Here is a 13,853-nt window from a genome sequence, read left to right on the forward strand (position 1 = left end):
CATATATACATATATATGCACATACATATACACATTCATATATATATATATATTTCCTGTGTAAGTACTCACAGCCCTGTGAGTCCAGGAGCACACAGGATTTTACCTGGAGATCAGGACTCCACACAGTTTCCCACCTTCTTCTAGCCTTTCTGTCACTAGATGCACTCAAGATGCACAGAAAGATATACATGCAGGCAAAACACTCATTCACATTAAGAAAATTAACTAGAATGAAAAATTTCAGAATACATATAATTTTATCTAATTCAGAGAAATTAAAATAAATCAAAATCTGCAAATCTTGTAAAAATCAGTGGAGAACACAGTACAACTGTTGGGAGACTCACCCAGGAAATAGGAGAAACAGAATGAGTTTGAAAAGTGAACTAAAAGTGCATACAAAACAACTCAAAATTAAGAGACTCTGGCAGATGAGATAATTAAGGGTAAACTGTGTTCTGGGTAGGTGTCAAACCACAGTCCTGCTGTGTCAGCCTTTCCATTTTGGTCAGAATTCTCTCTACATCTACATTCTGTAGAGAGAATCTATTATGTACTATGTGGAAGCATCACCTGTCAATCAAAAACCTATGGCCAATTAGCTTAGGCAGGAAATAGGAGGTGGGAGTTCTGCCATGAGAGAATTCTGGGAAAGAGTCGCATAGGAGATTTGTTCTAAACTCTAGAGGAGATGGATGAATGAAACTGAGGAGAGGTAACTAACTCTGTGGAAGACATAGAATAGTTTAAACTGGTTATGTAACTTACAAGCTAATTGGGGGAAGCAAGCCAAAGTTTATGGCCTCTACATTTATTAATTGTCTCAAGAGTCATTATTCTGGGAAAAAAAGGCCAGGTAGAAAAACCTCACAGCTACCAACATTCATAATTTCCTCTCAGTGAAAAGTGTAGTGGCTCATAAATTAATTGTTATTACTTATATAACAGAAAGGAAAAAAATCATATAATCTGGAAAACACTGCTGTTTAATACAATCCACATATAAAAACATTTCCTTTGTCCCTCTGTGTCTCCCTCCCCCCCCCCCCTTTTTTCCTCCTTGTGCTTGAGCTGGAAGCCGTAACCTCTGGCACGCTAGGCGGCAGTCTACCAGACTGCACAGTCTACCACGGAGCTATACCCCAAACTTCACATATTTAGTGAATACAGTTTGATGGGGTTTGGTAGATAGATGCCAGTAGCCATGAAACCATTCACAGTCAAAGTAACATCCATAAATTTCTCAGTGCCACTGTGGCCAGAACACTTAAGATGGGATCTTTTTTTTTTTTTTAATATTTATTTACTTATTATGTATAGAGTATTCTGCCTACATGTTTGCCTGCAGGCCATAAGAGGGTACCAGATCTCATCATAGATGGTGGTAAGCCACGATATGGTTGCTGGGAATTGAACTCAGGACCTCTGGAAGAGCAGCCATTGCTCTTGATCTCTGAACCATCTCTGACGCCCAGGGATCTGCATTTTTAAACCGATAGATAGCTCACCATATCTAACCATGCTGTACAGTAGATAGCTCACCATATCTAACCATGCTTGTACAGTAGATAGCTCACCATATCTAGCCATGCTGTACAGTAGCTAGCTCACCATATCTAACCATGCTGTACAGTAGATAGCTCACCATATCTAACCATGCTGTATAGTAGCTAGCTCACCATATCTAACCATGCTGTACAGTATGTTCAAGAACTTACTGGTATTGTTTAATTGAAATTTTATCTATCTATCTATCTATCTATCTATCTATCTATCTATCTATCTATCTATCTACCTACCTACCTACTTATTTTTTGAGACTTAGTTCTTTGTGCAGCCCTGGCTGTCCTAGAACTCACTCTGTAGTCTAGAATGGCCTTGAACTCATAGAGATCCTCCTGCCTCTGCCTCCTGAGTGCTGGCATTAAAGGCATGCACCGTCCCCCCATATACTGTAATGTTTTAAATTACATTTTTTAGGAATAAAAATTGCAATCTTATAAATCTAGTGCCAATTAATAATGTTGTTCTACTACTAAATCAGGATACTAAAATTCACTTCTTTTGCCAGGTGATGGTGGCACACACCTTTACACACACCCAGCACTCAGGAGGCAAAGGTAGGTGGATTTCTGAGGCTAGCATGGTCTACAGAGAATGTTCCAGGACAGCCAAGGGTACACTGAGAAACCCTGTCTCAAATCCAGCCCGCCCCCCAACCCTCCAACTCACTTCTTCCTATTTTAAAAAGTTCTGTCAGACTCAAATCTCTATCACTATGGATAATAAAATAAACGTAAAAAGAACTTGACAACAAAACTCAGAATGTAGTTTAGAGAGCATGTTTAGTTGATCTACTCTTCCTAGCCTTCAGTTGAACTATCAATGGTGACGTGCATAAGTAGTGATGGTGTGTGTGGGGACACCATTTCCCATAAAGGAAAGCATATCATGTAATCTCTGAACTTACAATATGTAGGCATAAGACAGTAAAAGAGCTTTCCAAGTTTTGAGCACAGTTCTGGGGGGTAAGTTCCAAAAATATTTTGAAGGATAGAGCAATCAAAATTATTTAATCTGTTAGATTTTGCATGTTCCTCTACATAGGTCTATGCTTATCTGGAAAAACTGCCTAGTAGTCCTGTTGCTTCATTGTGACGTCAGCAGAGACACACCCAGTACAACATCTTTCTGAAAACCCTCAGTGAGATGATAAGGAAAAATAGCTCCTTTTTGTTCGCTATAGATTTTCCCCTAGCAAAAGCACCATGTGGGGAGATTTCTACCTGATGGAGAAGAAACAACCATATTACGGCTAAAATTTGATGTTATTAATTTCTTAAAGCAGCTGAGCCAACAGCTTTAACTCACAGTAAAAGCATGCATTCATTCCATGTAATATATGTGTCGGACATGCTAGTCACTTCTCCAAATATTCATAGGTTTAGATTAATTTTTATTTTTAAAAGAATATTATTATTTAAAAATGTGTGCGTGTGTGTGCGCGCGCGCACACGTGCGTGCATGCATGTGAGTGTGGTACACATACAGTGAGGCGAGAAGAGGGCGTTGGAGTCCCTGAAGCTGGAGTTACAGGCAGTTGTGAGTCACCTTACATGTTTGTGGGAATTGAACCTGTCCTCTGCAAGAGCAGCCTGCACGCTTAACTGCTGAGTCATCTCTTTAGCTCCTCATTCTTATTTTGTAGCTGAGGAAACCCAGTGTCATTGAGGGGAGATCACTCGAGCACCGAAGCCAAATCTGTGTCTCTTTGACTTGTAATTCCATGTTCTTTCCAAGTTGTGTTCCAGTCTACGAATCTCCATGCGCAAGGAGCTAAGGAGTTTGCTGGTCTATCACTTAAACCTGCTGTCAGTGGGAAGAGTTTCAGGATGAAGACTCAATGATGGGCTAGAGAGTACATTAGGCTACAACTAAGCAGGGCAGCTTCTATTGTTAAGTCCTCTGGGCTGACACAGAGTCAATGGGACCGCAAGAAAGTAGAAGCCAGGCAGGCTGGTGAGATGGCTCAGTGGTTATGACTGCTTACTGTGTAGTTACGAGGACTGGGCGTTTGGATCGTAGCACTCATGTATGTAGCAAGCCTTGTGCCCTGCAGACCTATAACTCCAGCTTCTATAAATCTTTTGGCCTCTGTAAGTACACTAATGTGCACACACATAATTTTTTAAAAATAAATCTTTTGGTAACTTTTTTTTTTTGAGACAGGGTTTCTCTGTGTAGCCCTGGCTGTCCTGGAACTCTGTAGACCAGGCTGGCCTTGAACTCAGAAATTCTGCTTCTGCCTCCCAAGTGCTGGGATTAAAGGCGTGTGCCACCACCTCCCAGCAACATTGTGTTTTTAAAAATACCAAATGCTGGGAACCAAAATACAGTTCCAGCCCACATGTAGAGGGATCGTGCTATCTACGTTTCCATTATTATAATTACTGGGAGAATAAACTTATAAAGAGTAGTTTTTTTTTTCTCCTTCTAAGCATGGGACCCAGAACCTCACACATCCTTGATCTTGGATTTCCCAATCTCCAGACCTGTGCGAAATAAATTTCCAGGTTTTTATGCCATGAAGTCTGTTACAGCATCTGGAATGGCTCAAGCTACATTGTAACAGAGTGTTTCCCCTCCTCCTTGATTTTTTTCCCAGTAAGCAGGACTCAGGTATAGAAAAGGACGATGCTCTATTGCAGTTTGTCGATGCTGATAAAATGCTGCACTAACTCCTGTGAGCACTAGGTGGCAGGTTGGTGCAGAATGATCCGCTGGCTGAAATCACCTGCTTGTTTTCACCAGATCTGGAATGTAAAGTTTGGGTGAATTCAAGTGTTTGTCATTTCATTTGGGCTTACATTCCAAATTTCTTCTAATTTCTGCTTCTAGACATTCAAATACAGACTACAGATCTGACTGTCGATAAAAGAACTGTTTCCTTCCTTAACGTTAGAGCTCAGGCTCCTGGACTGACAACTAGAACTTAAAGAGATCACACTATAACGAGTACTCATAAAGAGTGAGTGAGAGTAAATGATTCAGTATAAAGTTTGGAGCCTGCTAAGAAAATCCTCCTGCTGAAAGTCTGAGTATTTTTCAGAGACCAAACACTCTCTGAAATCTAACTCTGATCACTTAATGAAAGTAAAAAACTCACCCAACCAAACAAAACCACCAGAGATTCTGTGAGTGGTGATTAAAAATCATAATGTGATATAGGAGTGTGATATTGATGGCTCCTGGAGAATACAAAAGTCTTCTCTTCTTCACTGTCAGGTGGGTTCAGCCTAAATTGGCTTCCAAGCCCGTGAGAACTCAGACCCAGTTGTCTCTTTGTCTTCCTCCTTTCTGCTTTGCTTCCATTCCTGAAGTCCAACATCTCAACCCAAAGAAAACAACTTTTGGATTGGCCAAAAGTACACTTTTGGCACAAATTGCTTTGCCCCAAATGATTGCCATAGGACTGATGTATCTATCATTTAGTTACTGTCGCTGATGCTTCCTGGAGAGTCCATTCATTTGTTGCCACCCTAGCCCATGTGCCCTCTATTCTCCTCCTCCTTCTGCCCCACCCTGTGCTGGGTTGTAACCTTGTTGAAATGATAACTTTGCTTTCTTTGTTAGTGTTGTTTCTATGTTTCACGTTAGGCTCCAATACCAGCACCTAAGGCCCAAACTGCTTACTTTAAAAAAAGAGAGTTGAAGTTTAAATTTTATTATTTTAGACTGACTTATGCATGTGATATTTTGTCTGAGTGTATGTGTATCACTACATTTATGCCTGGTGGCCAGAGGCTAGAAAAGAGACAGCTGTCATGTGCTCTGGAACTAGAGTTACATATGCCATGTGGGTGCTGGGAGTTAAGCCTGGGTCCTCTGTAAGAGCAGCCAGTGCTCTTAACCACTGAGTCATCTCTCCTGCTCTGAAAACAATTTTGAGAAAGAATTGCTAGAAGACACATGTGGTCAAGCATGTCTTTGACCCCAACACTTGGGAGACAGAAGAGGGTAGATTTCTGTGAGTTCAAGACCAGCCTGGTCTTCATAGTGAGTTCCAGGCTAGCCAGGGCTACGAAGTGAGACAGTGTACTGGCTGGTTTTGTGTCAACTTGACACAAGCTGGAGTTATCACAGAGAAAGAAGCTTCAGTTGAGGAAATGCCTCCATGAGATCCAACTGTAAGGCATTTTCTCAATTAGTGATCAAGAGGGCAGGGCCCATTGTGGGTGGGACCATCTCTGGGCTGGTAGTCTTGGGTTCTATAAGAGAGCAGGCTGAGCAAGCCAGTGGAAGTAACATCCCTCCATGGCCTCTGCATCAGCTCCTGCTTCCTGACCTGCCTGAGTTCCAGTCCTGACTTCCTTTAGTGATGAACAGCAGTATGGAAGTGTAAGCTGAATAAATCTTTTCCTTCTCAACTTGCTTTTCTTGGTCATGATGTTTGTGCAGGAATAGAAACCCTGACTGAGAGAGACAGACAGACAGACAGACAGACAGACAGACAATGTCTCAAGCAAACAACCAACCAACTGACCAAGTGACCAAAACAAAATTGGCAGAAGGATTTCCTTATTAGATACCAAACTTAATACTGAATCGTTTACCAGGCAGTGGAAGCCAGAGGCTGGGAGATCTCTATGGAAGTTCCAGGAAAGCCAAGGCTACATAGAGAAACCTTGTGTAGAAATACAAAAACAAATCAAATCAAAACAAAATGAAACGCCGGGCATGGTGGCACATGCCTTTAATCCCAGCACTTGGGAAGCAGAGGCAGGCGGATTTCTGAGTTTGAGGCAGCCTGGTCTACAAAGTGAGTTCCAGTATAGCCAGGGCTATACAGAGAAACCCTGTCTCAAAAAACAAAACAAAACAAAACAAAACAAAACAAAACAAAACAAAACAAACAAAACAAAAAACAAGAAAAAAATCCAAATCCAAAATTAAAAAAAGAAAACAAAAACAAAATGGAATCATTTGAATTAAAGTATGTCCTTGTTTCATGACAGGTCAACAAAAGAGAAAAGGGAGGTTATACATAGAAAATTAGTATAAGTGCAGTATGGAAATCACATTTTTTTTTTCTTTCAGAAACAGAAAACTTAAAATAGCAGTCAATGACATGAGTTATTAGTTTCTTTCACCTAAAGTTCCAGAGAATACCAGGAGCCCAGACTTGCTTTATTGTTATTATTTTTAAAAGTGTTTATTTTATTTATTTGCCTCCATGTGTGTCTCCACAATTTCAGGGCACATTCTCCCATGGCATGCTAACCTTTTATCCCAGCACTCAGGTGGCAGGGGCAGGAGGATCTCTCTGAGTTTGAGGACAGTATGGTCTACATAGTAAGTTCTGGGCCAGTGAGGCTCCATCCAAAAACGATAAACAAACAAACAACCAACCAAAACAACAACAAAAAATTAAATGTAAAAAACAGTTTTAGACTGATAGAAATATAGAGAACACATTTTGATGTGCTTGTAGGTTTTTTTTTTTTCCAAGAAGACATATAAAGTATGGACCCATTAAGCTAAAATTTGATGAATTTGATGCTTAAGAAATAATTTAAAACTTCTGTACCACAAGGGACAGAATTAACAAAAACAAGGCACTGGACATTTGTAACATATCTTAATAACATTTGAAAATCTAGAATATACAATCTTTGAAAAATTCATGAGAAAGAGACAACCTATTATAAACTGGATGCAAGATTCCCCAGGTCATTCGTGAGAGATGAAGGCAGAATGGCGGGGCTGGGGCCAAAGCTCTCTTTGTCTATGTGCTTGTCTATGTTGTACAAAGTCCAGGACCATATAAAACCAGGCATGGTAGCACATGCAATCCCGTAAATCCATCACTCCAAATGTAGCAGGATCAGAGGTCCAAGGCTATCTTCAGCGATAGCAAGTGTGAGACCAGCCTGGGATACATAAATAACACTGTCTGAAAAACAAACACTGTGCCTCCTCACTCCTGCAACAGAACGGCAGTCAAGACATGAAAATACACCCAGCTTTAATAGAAAAAACACTGGGGGCCAGAGAGATGGCTCAGCAGTTCAGAGCACTGACTGTTCTTCCAGAGGACCAGGTGCAATCTTCAGCACCCATATGACAGCTCACAACTGTCTGTAACTCAGGTTCCATGGGTTCCAACACCCTCACGCAGACACACATGCAGACAACACACCAATGCACATGAAATAAAAATAAAATAAAAAGAGAGTGAAAACATTAACTGTAAAGATCAATAACAAATTACATGTTGCTTCCACGGACAATACCAAATATCTAGTGAGGGAAGTTACAAAGAGGAGGTCAACCTGTTACGTGGCTCCTAGTGTTTAAGTTTAAAACAATGAAGGAAGGAAACGATATAGACTGTAAAGCCCTCTCTTCAAGACGTCCCCACCCTCACGGACAGGCTCCCTGAGATCTCCTTAGCAACAAGCCCCTATCTGCACCAGCGCAAAGAAGGGCCGGCCAGAAGAGCTGTGATGCCTTTTCTCCCTAAGGCCTATGCTTGCCTTGCTTTTCCAAGCACTACTGAGGAACGTGGCCCACTTCCTACTCCATAGTTCTCTCTGCTCTCGCATCTCTGTGAGAGGAAGCTTAGGGATTGCATCTTGGCTTTGAACATGATAGCCTCTAGGGTCCTAGCTTCTCCCCTCCCCTCCCCTCCCCTCCCCTCCCCTCCCCTCCCCTCCCCTCCCCTCCCTTCCCCTCTCTCCTCTCCCCTTCTCCCCTCCCCTTCTCCCCTTCTCTCTCCCCTCTCTCCTCTCCCCTCCTCTCTTCTCCTCCCCTCCCCTCTCTCTCTCCTCTTTCCCTCCTCTCCTCTCCCCCCTCCCTCCTTCCCTCCCTTCCTTCTTAGATGTCATCCTGGGCTAGGAATTTGAAAAACATCCCGTGGTATCTGATTCATGGGTTGGACATAAATAATTTTCTGAAAAAAAAAAAAAAGACAGATGTTAGTGTACACTAATATATTATTTCAGGCACTGAGAGCAGCATGTATCATGAAGTAGTCATTAATATCCACCTTTAAACTTGTCTAACGTAAGAATGGCATCTCTGTGTCAGACACTATATAGAAGACTAGTTTGGTGGAGCAGTGGGATGACAGATCATCTAGCAATCCATGGTGTCCTTACTGTGCCTGTGGCACACTACAAGAACAGTGGCTGGTGTGCTTTGTGGGCAGAGCAGAACCCAGGAGGGAGAGCAGCAGCCAGAGGGCGCTAAGTGAGCAAGCACAATTAGGCTCCGGTCCAGAGCTCTGGAAATGAATCTCCATCACAAAACAAAGCAGACCAGGGTTGGTGAGAAACTTCAGACAGCATTAGTCTAATAAATACCCATATTTAAAAAAATTATTTATTTTTATGTATATGAGTACACTGCAGCTGTCTTCAGACACACACCAGAGGAGTACATCGGGTCCTGTTACTGATGGTTGTGAGTCACCATGGGGTTGCTGGGAATTGAACTCAGGACCTCTGGAAGAGCAGTCAGTGAGTGCTCTTAACAGCTGAGCCATCTCTCCAGCCCCAGTAGGTACATATTTTATCAGCAGAATATCGTGTGAAGTTTAATTTTAAGGAATAGAATTTAGGGAAAATGTTCACATTCCAAGTTTCCCAAGTTCACTTCTAAGTTCCTACACTTCATGGTGACAGCATCCCTAGTCTTTGTTTGTTTGTTTGTTTCTCGAGACAGGGTTTCTCTGTGTAGCCCTGGCTGTCCTGGAACTCACTTTGTAGACCAGGCTGGCCTCGGACTCAGAAATCCGCCTGCATCCTTAGTCTTGCACCCTTGGGAAGAATGTGAAATTCTGTCAAAATGTGACAGTTGGTATTGACTGCCAACCTGACAGGATTGAGAACCACCCAGGAGACTCACCTCTGGATGTAGCTGTAAGAGAGCTGCCTTAGTTTGGTTTCTGCTGCTGTGATAAAGGCCATGACCAGAAGACACTTGGGGAGCAAAGGTCATACAGGGTGTAATACTGGGTGTCTTGGTTACTTTTCTGTTGCTGGGATAAGTCACCAGGATCAAGGCAACACACACAAGGAAGCCTTTAATTGGGCTTGTTGTTTCAGAGGCTTAGAGTACAGCAGGATGGCTAGTGACGGCCACCTTGAAGTCTGAGGCAGGAGAGTACTGGTGACGGCTGGAGGTTTTTAAAAACTCAAACCCAGTTCCAGTGACACACCTCTTCCAACAAAGCCACTCCTCCTAACCCTTCCCAAACAGCATCACCAGCTGGGAACCAAGTATTCAAATATATCATCAACCTATGGGAGCCATTCTTATTTAAATGACTATGCCTGCTCACAGTGCACTGGGGGAAGCCAAATGCGAAAAACCTGAAGGCAGGAACTGGAGCAGAGGCCATGGAGTAACACTGCTTGCTCAGTTTGCTTTCTTGTACAAGTCGTGATTGCCTGCCTGCACAGAGGTACCACCACCTACCCACAATTGGCCAGACCTTTTTACGTCAACCATTAACTAAGAAAGATGCGCTACAGGCTTGCCAACAGGTCAGTTTTATGGAGGCAATTTATCAGTTGAGGCTCCCTCCCATCAGATGATTCTAGCTTGTGTCCACTTGACAAAAAAGCAGTCATTACAAGAGGTTTCTAGATTATGTCAATCACAGTGGGAAGACACACCCTAAACACGGAGTGGCACCGTTCCATGGGCCAAGGTCCCAGACTGAATAAAAGAGAAACAGGACCAGAGAAATGGCCCAGTAGTTAGGAGAACCAGCATTTGGTTCCCAGCACCTATATTTGGTGCTTACATAGGTGCTCACAACTGCCTGTAACTCCAGCAGCAGAGAATCTGATGCCATTTTCAGAACTCTGTGGGCACAAGGGCACACACATAAATAAAAATAAAATCACAAATGGAAGGATTGGACTGAGCACATGCTCTTTGACTGGGTAGCTGCTTCTTGACGACCGATGCAGTGTGACCACCGGCTTCCTACTCCAGTCCCCATGACACCCATGCTTTTATGGACGACACCCTCAAACTGTGAGCTAGAACAAGTCTTCCTTCCTTACGTTGCTTCTGTCAGCTTTGAATTCTTGTTTTTATTTTTACAACAACAAGACAACTAACTAAAAGAATGGTACCGAAAGGTGTGGCGGCTGCTGGGTTAACTGTACTATATGGCTTAAAGGGTTTTGAAATTGTTTTCAGAAAGGATGTGGAGGAGTTTGGAATTAGAGATTAGAAAGCCCAAGGATGCTGTATATAGAGCTTAATGGGTATCTTAGAGTTAGGGCTTTACTGCTGTGAACAGACACCATGACCAAGGCAACTCTTGACATTTAATTGGGGCTGGCTTACAGGTTCAGAGGTTCAGTCCATTATCATCAAGGTGGGAGTATGGCAGTATCCAGACAGGCATGTAACAGGAGGAACTGAGAGTTCTACATTTTCATTAAAGGAACCAGGAGCAGATTGCTTTCAGGCAGCTGGGAGAGGGACTCAAGCTCACCCCACACTTCCTCCAGCAAGGCCACACTTCCTAATAATGGCACTCCCTGGGCCAGGCATATTCAAACCACCACAACAGGCCATTCTATTGTGAGTTCAGAAGTCCAGAATGCTGAGAGAAATATAGACAGTGGAAACTTCTCTCATGAGGTTTTAGAGGGGAGTAATAACTGTATTAGGAACTAGGCTAGAGGTCATTTGTATGATATACTGGGGAAGAATCTGTTGGATTTCTGCCTGTTGTGGGGTATCCACCAGAGAAGACCACCACGCTGATATGGGTTTAAACCAATAAAAAGTCTTTATTAGCCTGCCAGTGACTACACTGGGTGTGTGGGATCCCTCTGTAATCCCAAGCCTTTCTCATGGTGAGCTTTTAAGCACAAAAACTATATCAAAATATACATCAGGAAATGTATCACAAAAATTGACAGTTAACAGGAACAGTTAGCCAGAAGCCGAACTATAGAAGCTTCTATCTAGGTAGACTTTCCCAGAACTGTGGACTTTGATGGATTAGGTCTTTGTTTTCCTTTTGGCAGGTGTCTGTTGTCTACGTGGTCAGTTTTATGGCCTGAGTGGGGGCCTATCATGGAACCAGTTGTGCTAAAGTGTGGGGGCCTCTAAGGTTTTGTTACATGCCCATGTCTCGAGAATTTGAGCAAAGTTGAATACAGGCATAACAGACTTAAGGCTGTGGCGTGGGGCCTGCCTGCTGCTCTCAGTCAGGTCTGCAGTGGAAGAGCCAAAAGTGAGCAGAAAGACATGAAAAGCTGTGCAGTTTGGAAAGGAAACGTGTGTAAAGGCGTTCAACCTCACACCAGGCAGCCTTGAAAGCAGTGGTAACTATTAGATTATCACCATTAAAGAGAAATTTGGTGCTCTACACTACACAAGGATGACAGGAAAGGTGTTACGAGAGAAAGATTCCAATCATGAGAGGCTCCATTTTGTGACAATGCAAATTCAGGAGCCTGAAATGAGACCATCACGGGAAGTTTCCCTGCTCAAAAAGTGTTTTCCAGGGGTCAATATGCACAGGCTGCTGCAACTATGGTCTACAGCAGTGATTCTCAACCTTCCTAATGCTGCGACCCTTTAATACAGTTCATGTTGTGGTTACCTCTCCCCCCCCCAAATTATTTTATTGCTACTTCATAACTGTAATTTTGCTACTGTTATGAATCATAATGCAAATATCTGTTTTTTCTGCTGGCCTTAGGCAACCCCTGTAAAAGGTCATTCAACCCCCAAAGGGGTGGAGAGAGCCACAGGTTAAGAACCACTGGGCTATGGAATCAATTCTACCCCGAGTGATCTAAGGAGAAGCCTAAGGAGAATCTAGGATGTTGGACCATGAGAAGTCTGTTAGGGAAAGTTGAATGTAAGGAGCAGACCAGCCCAAGAGGGAAGCTGTATGTGTTGCAGACAATAGAGCTGGGGCTTGGGGTACCTGAGCACCTTTGGAATTGGAATGACTCCATCAAGAGTCACGGATATTAGACACGGAGCTGTAGGGTTTGTTTTTTCCCTTTCAGGTTTGCTCTTACCTAATTGCTCCTTGATACGTTCCTGTTCTTCACTTTGGAATGGACTTGCTCATTTCATGCCGTCGTCTATTGGAAACATAAACTTAATTTTGGTTTTACAAGAGCTCACAGTTAAGAACTGCTGGCATCCCAGAAGAGACTCTGCACTTACACTTTTGAACTGTGCTCTGGGATTGCTAAAAAAACTACGAGCACTTTTGAAGTTGAACCAAATGCACTTCGCATTCTGAGACGGCCATGAGTCTCTCTGGAGGAAGATTCGGCTTAAAAGTGATGTGTTGGTTGTCAAATTAATAAGGAGAAGCTGGGCCTGCGAGAGTGAATATTGATTGTCAACTTGATCTAGAGTCACCTGGAGACAAGTCTTTACACGTGTCTGTGAGGAATGTTCTAGGTAGGTCAGTGGTAGGCTAGACTTGCTAGACAGGTTAGTTAGTGATAGATGTGAGAAGACAGACTCTAAATGTGAGCGGTACCACTTCATGGACTGGGATCCTTGACTGAATAAAACGGAGAAAGTGAGCTGAGTCCAAGGCTTCCTCACTCTCTGCGTCTGGGTCCTAGGTCAGCTGCCTTCCACCCCTATTGCCATGCCTTCATTGACCCTCAAATCATGACCCCAAATGAGCCCTTCACAACAAAGCTAATTACTTGAATACGGGGAAAGGCAGAGTTTTATATTTCAGTGTAGCAGTAACCCTAGAAAGAAACATTAAGAACATTGTAGATACAGTTAGTAGTGTTCTTAATGAACCGTGCTGTACATGGTTAGTTTGATATAGCATTATTTTAGGAGAAAATAAAGTTACATGTGGTTGTAAATTAATAGAGTGTGAGTTCTGTACTCGGGTTATAAAAAGGGTGAAGCCGAGACCATAAATTCAAGTAGGGGAGTGGATTCATGGTTGATTTCTCCTTTGTCCCTAGTTCTTATCTTTCTGCATTGGTGCACACACTCTATGTGTTCGGGTACATTGAGAGCACACAGGTGGAGGTCAGGACAACTCTGGGTGTCATCTTCGGGAATGCCGATCAACTCTTTTGAGAAAAAGTTCGTCATCGTTGGACCAGAGCTCACCAATTAGGCTAGATTCACTAGGCAGTGAGCCTCAAAAGTGCATAGCGCCAGGCAGTCCGGGAAGGGGAAGAGCAGGCAACAAAGTCAAATACAGCCCCTGCTCCAGTTGTTCAGGGGCCCACACGAAGACTACGCTGCACCTCTGCCATAAACGTGTAGGGGGCCTAGTTTCAGCCTGCACATGCTCGTTGGTGGGTGGTTCGGTC

The sequence above is a fragment of the Mus musculus genome, chromosome 9, assembly GCF_000001635.26.
Source record: "Mus musculus strain C57BL/6J chromosome 9, GRCm38.p6 C57BL/6J".
Taxonomy (NCBI): Eukaryota; Metazoa; Chordata; class Mammalia; order Rodentia; family Muridae; genus Mus; species Mus musculus.